We start from the raw sequence: 10,451 nt of genomic DNA, 5'->3' as shown, positions 1-10,451 counted from the left end.
GAAGGAGAGTTGTCTGTAGAGGACAGCGTTGCCAGATCTAGCATAATGATGCTAGACCTAGCATAATTTGTATGTCTTTAGCATCTAGCATCTTGCTTTTAGCATCCTGCCCAAATCTAGCATAATTTCAGCAAGTTTATCAAAAAACCGTAAAACCTGGAGATGAGAAAGAAGTTGGTCGTGGGGAGAAAAAGAACGGCAGAAATGTATCTTCTTCCATTGATTCATATAGTCGGTAAACCATACAGGCAGTCTTATTTTCCGAAGTAAGTTAGAAACGGCTTTTTTCTCTTTTTTTTTTTTTGTGGCTCCACCCAGGGTTTTCTAATCCTTTAACTGCGAGGCATGGGCGGAGCTATGGGGGCCATTCTCCCCTCAATTTTTTGACAACTTCACCATCTTTATTTCTGACTTCATTACCATCTTTATTCCTGAAATTAAAGGTCCGAGACCGACCAAAAATCTGCCCCCCCAGGCAGATAATTCCAAACTCCGCTTATGCTGCGAGGTAATTTTCTTTCAAAATATGTAAAAAAAAAAAAAAAAAAAAAACACTTTGCATTCATTTATACGATATATACGCCATTGAGTCTGGCAACGACTGCACTAGTTTAGTTGAGTTAAAGCTTTGGTGCGTGAAGTATTGAGTTCTATCCACACCTTTTTGCGCTCTGCATGTTTTAAGTTACGTTATCGTATCTCAGCTTCGTTTTTTTAAACTCTTGAATTAGTAATTATGAGGATCTAGCATAATTTGACCGAATCTAGCATAATTTCGACCAGGTTTTGGAATAATTCCGAGCTGTGAGTCTGGCAACGCTGGTAGAGGAATTGAGCGCTACGAGAGAAATCAATTTTGCTTTGCGTGAAAGCAGACGACGTTGCAAGGTGCGGAGATGAAATAAAAATGAAGATGGAAGTAGATGCTTGTTCATGCTTTAATGAATTGTGCTTTTGATAAAGTTGCATTGTGGAATCAAGCTTATCCAGACAAACGACAGGTCGCGAACAAATTTTGGGCAGATGTAAGCAAGGAACTTGGCGTGGAAGGTATGTATATATTTCTTTGTTTTGTCTTTAAAATATGAAGATTTAATTAATACATGAACCCCAACTTTTTTTCAATTTATATTTCCCACTACCTTAACACCCTAAGTACAAGGGCAAGAACGCAGTCTATTACCTACTTTTTAACATCCTAGATAGTCAATGAATAATTCCTGAAAGTATGGCGTTTCTCGTCCTCCCCTAAATGGGAAGTACGGCTCCTTAACTATAACCTAATTTGAGATTACAGAATCAATCAACTTTCTAAGAAACTTTTCTCCATGAGTAAAAAAAACTCGTTTTTGCTATTTCAAACATATTTGTCAATAATTACGTATATTCCTAAAATCATCACTTGAGGTACAAAAAGGGGATATAGTATACGTAAGACAGGAGCAGTTCCAGAAGGAGCTGGACGCTCACACTTTTAGGGATTATTCATTGAGTATCTACGAACTTAAATAGGGGGTAACAAACCCACTTTCATTTACTTACCGACTGATACGAAAATAAAAAATAACGTCGTTTTCTTACACTTTGTTGTTCTTCCTCAGTCGTGTTTACCTTCACGACTGCTGTTGTGCAAATGTCTGAGGTGTATCTAGTAGTACCAAGTCATGCATGATTGCTTAGCGGTGTTTGCAGTGAGAAAGGAAGTTTGGGAGTCATTGCGTACAGGTTTTCGTGAAAAGAACGTAACGCGAAGTTTGCTTTTTTATGTTTACTTTTAGTTTCTGGTCATTTCAATGCGAATTATGATGCTTAGAATTACGTGTATAAATTGAGGAAAATTCCTCGCTGATCGTATTACATCTTGGAACTGTAAGCACAGATGCTATTTTTAGTGATGGGTTTGCACACACTGACATAAGCAGCGGTAGGTGGCAGCATGGTATGAAAAAGAAGTGATTAACAAGATGGAAGGAGGATTGTCATGGTTATTCCGTTTTACGTGAACTGCTTCTTGTGTAAACGTGAAATCGTCGAAATAAGTATGAAATAAAAAAGTGCTGTGTTGTTCGTGTGATGCAGGAGCACGTGCTGCTCCGCATCGGTAAATTGTCTTAGGGATTGGTAGGGATGCAGGGAAAGGAACATGTTTCGCTGTTGGAAAACACGTTTCATTGGAAATTCGAGGAGGAAAACGAGGTGCAGTTTTTCCTCCTCGCTTTTCAATGGAACGTTCTTTTGTAGAGTTAAACTCGATTTTTTAATGCTTTCTGTTCTTTATTCTCTTTTTACTTTAACACATTATGGCCTTGTACTCTACATCTGCATGTGTAGTGCCCTTGTACTTTATCTATGAGCGTGTGTGGAGGGGGGAAGGGGGATTTAACGCATATCGCATGTCTTGCGCTCCTTTTGCTCCTTATTGTCTTTTTACTTTTATTCCTCACATTTGCCCTTGTACTTTCTATGTGCATGTGTAGTGCCCTTGTACTTTATATGTGACTGTGGGGGGGGGGGATTTAACGCATATCGCATGTCTTGTGCTGCAGGATACTTCTTACTCTTGTATTACGTAGGGAAATGGTATTTCATGTGGAAGTGGTAATAGAACACAGAAGAAACGGAGATCAGGGTGTATTCACACTTTATATTGGAGTGTGAATACAAGATGATCTGGGTTTCCTATGTGTTCTGTTACCACTTGCACATGAAATAACATCATTCCCCTACGTAATGCAAGAGTAAGAAGTATCCTGGAGCACCGGAAACAAGGGCGGTCTCATGTATACTATTACCAGGTAGTGCAACAGTAAGATGTATCCTCGTGCACGGGAGATGAGAAGTAGCTGTTCTTAACTATTACCTCTAATTTTATTTAGTTAATTTATTTTAAAGTGAAAATAGTAGCGGTTACCACGAAAGCACTACAAGACACGCTCCAACTGTGCATCGATAAGTAGGGCCCTTTGAAAAAATATAGTAGAGTAGGGTAAGATAAAGTAGAGTAAGATATAAATAAGTAGGGTAGGGTAGAGGTTAGCTTAAGGTTAGGTAAGTTTTGATCCATTTTCATAAAATTATTAATGTGTAATTTCTCCTTTCTGAGTGAGTATACCTGCTGGAGCGGGCGTTGTAAATTAACCCGTGCATAAAACACAAACCAGTTTGTGCTAGGTGGCCACTGAAAAGCACAAGTGCTATCTAACTGAGACAGGGCAGGAGTGCAGCACGAAAACCCGAGTGACAAGAGTGCGTCCGTAGGGAGCAGACGCGTCATCGACGGGGGTTATGCGCATAAACGATGATAGTGGAATAACACACTAACAGGCAGTTATTCCGAAGTTGGTCGTCCGCCTAGGTTTTGGCTAAAAGTGTAATAATTGGTTCCTTTCTTTACCAAAGTTTTACTTTTAATTCACATAATAATGCCGAGTGACCGTTAGCGAGTGGAGACGGATTAGTGCCCCGCAGGGCACGTTGTTTTCTGTTTTTATTACAGCTAAATGGGAAGAGGGGCCTGTGTTCTAGAAAATTGCTGCCTTGTTCGTTATGTCACTTACCGTTACAGTAAACAATAAAACTTTCTCCACGTTTCTTTATAGTTATTTGCTTACCACATTCTCTACAATTTATCTTTAGGTTTACTGAGCCATGACTTACTTACTTTTAATGGCTTTTCCTGATTATCACCAGCAATGTTTTCAAAAACAAATGCTCATTACATTCCCATAATCCTACCATGAAGTAACCTTGTGCCAAGTAGTTTCCTCCGCTTGACAAATAGTTCCATGCTTAAAACCGTTTATATGAGAAAATAAACACAACTTTCGCTTTCCTTATACATTATGAAGCACACGAACAAGCAAATTTATTTCTTGCCGGTAAATTTTCAAAATTTTACTAGATACGGACGACCAACTTTGGAACTTAACCCCACTAACACATACAATGCTTTCACTGTTACTCAAGATTCATTTCAATATGCTGTGCAGTTTGCACTGACAGTAATTACTTATATTCACACTGTCATTCCGTATGGAGCGGGCATGTCAGCGACGGTGGATATGCACGTAACCGAGGGTAGTGCAAAGATTTTATATCCCATACAACTATGCCTTACATCTAATATAGCTTTACTTCACTCCTGTGGTTATGAGAAATGAGGGAAATAGTGGAATGAAGAAAGTGGGAGGAAACGGGAGAACCCCTAGAAAACCCATGAGCACGGTGTTTGTCCACCACAAAGTCCACACGGCGCGAGCTGGGATCGAACCAAGGACCCCAAGCACCGGAGGTGAACGCTCTACCACTGAGCCACCGCGCCTCCTGGAAACACAAAGAACACTTCAATTTCATGTAATTTATGATTTATTGATAATATTTCTGCTATCCATCACTGGTTATCATATATGTATGTAACAAAAGTTCATTTTTGCAGATTTCTTAAATCTACACTTTGAATTGCAGAAGCTCGATTTTGGGAAAAGCTTGAAGTTAGTCCATGATGACCCGTTACTGCAATAAAAGCCAAAGATGACTTCGGTAAATACCAGTTACCGGTCGCACACTTTCCCACTTTTTGGGGGGGGGGTTAATTGTCGAATTCGGTTCTTGACAACAAGACGAGAGTAATACCCGGAGTTGGTACTTGCACTATACTCACGAATTCTTCTGCAGGTTTAGGGGCCGCGGTGGCTCAGTGGTAGAGCGTTCACCTCTGGTGCTTGGGGTCCTGGGTTCGATCCCAGCCCCCGCCAAGTGAACTTTGTGGTGGACAAACACCGTGTGCGTGGGTTTTCTCGGGGTTCTCCCGTTTCCTCCCACTTTCTTCATTCCATCATTTCATTCATTAGTCATCATCACCGTCTCCTTTAGCCTAACCGGCATAACCGTGGGACGTAAAACTCCAATATTTCATTTAATTTTTTTTTCTTTGTTTTCACATGGTTCTTCAACAGGGTACAGGTTTCCAGAAGAGAATAAGAGAAGTGAATATAAATGTTTTTTGACTATCGACAAGATTTCATTTCATTTTCATTTCTCTTCTGCAGGTTTAATACTGTGAATGTGTTTTCCGTTTTGCCATGTTGCCATATCCTCTCCCCAATACGTCGCAGAGACCCTTACCACGGCCGTTTTCACTGAAAAGCCACTGCTTTATCGGACCTGTCTGCGTTTTGGACATCTGAAAGCAATTTTTAAATTGAAATGCAGCACCATTAGAAATCACTGAAACGGTTTGGTAAATTGTAGACACTTATTTTCACGTATTCGAACCTTTTTCTATAACTTATATTTTCGCTTTTCTTCGACTATTTTTAGAATCTTATTCATGGCTATGAGTACGGGCCGAATCGTGTGTTTTGTCGTCGCTGTTTCATAATAATATATCACTCCCGTAAAGAAGGAGATTTGCTCGTTTCTCCAGTGATCACTCTGAACTTCCCTTTGCAGAATAACAGTCCAGTTTAAGCGAAGTCCACATGCAGTAAAATAGAATTTTTATCTTGAAATTTTACACGATGCTTTGCGTTACAATTTTTTACACTTTCTTTGTTGCACTTTCATTGTTTTCACTATTGCCAACTGTGACTTCAAAGTTAACGAAAGTTCGCTAACTTCAAATGGCAGTAGTTCGTTCATGAAGCATTGGTCGAGAATGCTATTTGGTGTGTTTATTATTCATGTACAGTTGAACCATCTGACAAAATTTAAGAATTTTAAATTATGATGTTTTTGAGAAAATGGCGATTTTTGAAAATTTGCCGATTTCTCGAATTTTTTGCGATAAAACGGTTGCACACAGAAGCTATATATATATATATATATATATATATATATATATATATATATATATATATATATATATATATTTGGGAAAGCGGGTTACTACGTCTTACCAACCGTGAAAACGGAATTTAAAATTCGAACCGGAAGTGCTTTAAAAAAGCACAAACTTCGACTTTTCACATAAACTTACGTTCATTTGTTAATTTATGTACAAAAAGATACGCATGCGCAAAACAAACTGAAATAAACTATAGTTTATTCATATCCCTATGTACATACCACAACAAGAATTATAACTCTACATGTCTCCATAGATGAATTGTGGGGCTCCGAATTTGACTATTTTCCATGTTTTCTACAATTCAGGAATTGTACTCCCCGTCCTTGATGGCCCATTACTTAGCGGGAAATTTTTTTTCCGACAAAAAAAAAAGGTCCCAAAATTAAAACATTTTTAATTCCTATAAATAAAAGTTTGAACAATATCTGAGATGGTGATGGTACAATTTTATTTTTTATTTATTTATTTATTTTTTTGCCTGAATTGAAATGGAAGGCACCAGATATCTAATAAGTACATCTAATTTAAGTTAAAAACAACTGAAGTTTCTCATTAATTTTTACTTACTATAAAGATGTGACAAAATTTGTAAAATACTGTACATATTTTATTTTTTTATTTTTCTATAATAGATTATTAAAACACATGGTACAAAACATAAGAAATGTTTATTAAGTATTGACCTGTTCCGAGAGATCAGAAAAAATGAATACGAGCTGGCTTTGGAATGAAAATGGTGTTCTTTATGCTATGTATTGGGTAGTTCAGGAAGTGAGTACTTATTGAATGTTTTATTATTATTATTATTCGATATGCCCATTAAACCATATAGTTGAGACTATTGTATTAATAGAAAGTTGAGACTATAATATTAATAAACTTTCATAGAAATAGGAACTAACTATACATTTAAATAGGAAGAATGGGTCAAATAAAATTTACTGTAGGCAGCCAATGACACCCCAAAATAAACAAACTTTTGTTCTTTATAATATATCGAACGTAAAGGAACGACATTGGTTGATTTGGCGCTTTATTGATGCATTTCGAAGGAAAAAAGAGAAGCAGGACACGAGGCAATGCTTCGAGAAGACGATCCGCCCAAGAAAAGGAGAAAATTCCCGACGAGAGCTCACGTCGTGGTTCGGATTCCCCGTTAATCAGTAGGTTCACGTTTTGTATAGCCTCGCTGTTTACGGGACGTTAAACTCAAAATCAACTGAACTGAAAGAAGAAAATATATTCAAGGTGATGAAAGAATTCGCCGTGCAGAATTTTGAAACTGTTGACATTGCAGAATAATGCTGGATTTGGCCCATAATTCCGTCATGGTAATTGTAACATAAGACAAAGTAAATTATTCAATAGGTATATTATATTTCACTGTTTACTTCTTGTTTCACTGTTGTTTCCTTTCCAATTATCTGTGTTGCAAATACGTAGTAATAAGCAGTAATGCAGTGTTATGAATTGCTATGAAGTTATGAATATCCTTTACGTTAGAGATATTGTAAAGATAACTTCACAGAAGTTTACTTTGGGGTGTTGTAGGATGCAGTCCTACAGCAAATTTTATTTTAGCCCAATACAGATTAATGCTGAAAAAAAGTTCTGCAGTCCATTATCTCCGATTTTCCTGAAATTAGGATATATCATTCTAAAAACAAAATAATTAGACCCATTTTTTCTGCATTATACAAAAAATAGAACTAATTTAAGCATTTGTTGCAACTGAGACTTTTAGTGACTGCCATAGGACTATAACGTAAGGAAAATTTAGAGTTTTGAAGATGACATTTTAAAGAGAATTTGCATCAAATTTAACCTTTCCGAACTTCTTAATTTTAGGTTGTGCAGTTTTTTTTTAAGAGTTTTAGTGATATTAGTGCCTATTTTTAAGGCTTTTAGTACGTAATCATCCGGTTTCTATTTTTGAAATGCATTATAACCCATCTAAGTAGATTAACCTATTTAGATATACGGCTTTGCGTCCAAACGTCCTGCTCCGGTATCACAAGGTGGTATAGGAGCAGAGGGCTGGTGTTATTTATCACTAGCTTTTAAGATATATATAAGTGAGCATAGTGAGAAGGACCACATATAGTTCTACCTTATTAATTTATACAGTATGGTGCTAAATTCGGTGTACAAAAGCAGAGGGGTGATAACTTAGGATTCTAAAACATGTATTTTTAGATAGAGCACATACTAGTTCCTAAGTAAGGTCTTGACCCGACTTTGGTAGGTCCCATAGTTTTGGAGCTGTGGACCTTTAGAGTTGATTTTTTTTTCATGTTTTCGGCAGCCTATAACACGTGAACGATGGGCTTTTCGCCCTAAGTTTATTGGAACTTTTTTGTTTGTTTTACTCTCAGGAAACACTCCTCTGCTTTTGTACGACGAATTTAGCGCCATACTGTAAGTATCGTTAAAAAAATGTAAATATTAAGCTACCCTTAATCTGCACTTATTTCTATTATTTTATGGCATGCATGCAAATAGCGGAGTTGGGATTAGGGCGCCAGAGTCCAGCGGGCAAGCTCTGTGTCGGTTTTCTACATTATTTATTTACAAATACTGAACAAAAATTCAGAATAAATTAAATCTTTTAAAAGTTTTTTTTTTCTTTTTAACTGTTTAAAGTGAGCTTATCTTCTTTCTCTCTTAAGTCGAAGCTGGAAATATAAACCACCGAATGATTTCTGTGTATGAACTCTGTCAAACTCGTAACCCAGCTGAGTTACTTTCCTTCCTTCGCTCAGTAATACTCATGCATCTACAGTTTCCATTTTCATCCTAAGTTAAGTTTATTGTGTTCTGTAATATCATTATTTTAAGTTTGGATCATAGTTTCAATTCTATATCTACACTATAACTTTATTCAGCGTACCAAATTTGAGTGACAGTTATTAAGATATTTAGTATATAACTTCCAAAAGTATAGGAAACAATGTTTTAGTATTTTGGATAGCCTGAGGTAAGATATATATATATATTAAAAAACGCTTCGTTTGACTTAACCTTGATTCTGAGATATCTTTCGTTTTTAAATTTTGCCACACATGCTACAAATAGTAATTTTACAACAATTGCTTTATTTTAGGAGTCCACTTCGTTTGGAGGCTATCAACCGAGATAATTTCAAGATACGCCACACACAGGTACTACATAGACGGTACCAAATTTGACTGTAAGTAAGGATGAATCCCAGAAAAAGGAAGAAAGTGTTGTGACTCACCTAGCATTTCAAAGTGTCTTCCTATGTGATGAACTATCATCAGCCTTCCATTATTAACGCGCGGCTTGCTCAGTTTGCAGATTCGACGAAAAACGTTTTATATATAGAGAGTTTGGCATAGAGACATTTAGTGTAGGAAGTCCAAAATTCGTAGCGTCAACATAACACCAATTTAAAAATCTAGACTGAAGGTGTAATTAATTCTTATTGACTGTGATTTTTTTTTTATTGGCGTAGCTCGCTTCGTGTGATGCGTATGGTACTCATTTAAGTTAATTTGCGTGCATATTATGTTTAGTTTTAATTTATGGCAGTTAAATCACACTTCAGACTCTAAAGTAATGTATAATATACCTACTTCGTATCGTTAAACATATTCTTAGATGAAGGTGACAGAGAACTTTTCAAGAAATAGTTTAACTTATTTTGTATGTGTTGAGGGGAGGGGGGCGTAAGTAAACGCATGATTCTGCTGCTTGGTTTTCGGTGATTGGTACAGTCGTCTTCTGAACTACAATACTAGGGTGTGGGGAAGAGTTTGTAAGGTGCAACTCTGTTCGAGCTTTTCTTACAAAGTAAGTGTTTTTTTTAAATGTTATATAACACTTGTTAAAATTGATATACTGATGAGGTGTATATACTTTTCAAACTATTATAATGTACGGTATGCAATTAGTAGACTTAAATTAATATAGACTTTTTGTTTATGTATTCACATTAAATATATTGTGTACTACAAATGTATACTTAATGTAAAATTAAGTAATTATTACTGTAATTATTCTCAATAAATCTACAGGATTTTATTTTATGTATTTTCTTTTAAAGGTTCATTCCTTTATTTGGCTTTCGGTTTGTTATGTAATCATAAGTAATGTAGGATGGTGGAATTTAGATCATTTTAAGGATAATTTCTCTATTATATACGATAACTCAAGGAAATAATCGATTGTATATCGCATTAAATATTTACATGATATAAAATAAGTTATTTTCCCCATTTATCATCTATAAATCTTACCACCAGTGGGGTTCTGTAGTATAGACACTGGTTGCCCAAGTACTTCACAAGTTGCGGTATAGTCAATGCGGTCTGGTTGCTTGAGCACTGACTTCAGGAGTGGTAGAATGAATGACTATTCGGAAACAGTGAGTAGCCTAGTGGTTAATGCATCGACACGGTAAGTTGAAGTTACAGGTTCAAATCTTAGTCCAGTCTTGCATTTTCTTTCCTTTTGTAATTATGTACTTTAACTTAGTACAGCTGATTTCTTTATATTCAATTTATTTCATCATGACTTTTAACACAAGAACGACATGAACCACTCACATGTTGATACCTGGGATGTCTTTCTTGTGCTCTGT

The 10,451-nt window shown here is 36.4% G+C and overlaps 1 long non-coding RNA gene across 2 annotated transcripts; it reads left to right on the top strand.

The window, feature by feature from the left end:
* The first annotated feature begins 880 nt into the window (after positions 1–880).
* LOC145687749 (uncharacterized) lies at positions 881–9,892 on the top strand. Of its 2 annotated transcripts, XR_014131737.1 has the most exons (3): positions 881–1,050; positions 6,481–6,619; positions 8,952–9,892. It is a non-coding gene; the product is annotated as an uncharacterized LOC145687749 (long non-coding RNA). The 2 variants fall into 2 exon arrangements; XR_014131736.1 differs by lacking the exon at positions 6,481–6,619.
* Positions 9,893–10,451: the final 559 nt, after the last annotated feature.

The sequence above is a fragment of the Thermobia domestica genome, chromosome 6, assembly GCF_964235325.1.
Source record: "Thermobia domestica chromosome 6, izTheDome1.hap1.1, whole genome shotgun sequence".
Lineage (NCBI taxonomy): Eukaryota > Metazoa > Arthropoda > Insecta > Zygentoma > Lepismatidae > Thermobia > Thermobia domestica.
This window is presented reverse-complemented; position numbering and strand designations above follow the sequence as displayed.